The following is a 325-nucleotide window of genomic DNA, read 5'->3' as shown; positions in this document are numbered from 1 at the left end:
CTTAGTTTTCAATCACATAGATCTTGGAAGACCTACAGGTCTTTGATATTAAAATTTTAAAAATAAATAAAATTGAGTGTTCAGAACTGGAAATATGGGAAGAGAAAATTTCCATAAATCTTTTGTGATGTTATTTGTAGCAATATACCAACAAATAATAAGAGAACCTTGATTTCTATGCCATAACAACAAATTAAAAATGCCATACATTTTTCTAGAGGGTGTTTATAATTACTCGTGCATGGCTTGTAAGCTTGTACTCTTGACAATGAAAGATGGCATGATAACTGTATTAACAAATACAATTTTGGCAGTACATGTATGC

This window comes from Penaeus monodon, chromosome 22, assembly GCF_015228065.2.
Source record: "Penaeus monodon isolate SGIC_2016 chromosome 22, NSTDA_Pmon_1, whole genome shotgun sequence".
Lineage (NCBI taxonomy): Eukaryota > Metazoa > Arthropoda > Malacostraca > Decapoda > Penaeidae > Penaeus > Penaeus monodon.
This window is presented reverse-complemented; position numbering follows the sequence as displayed.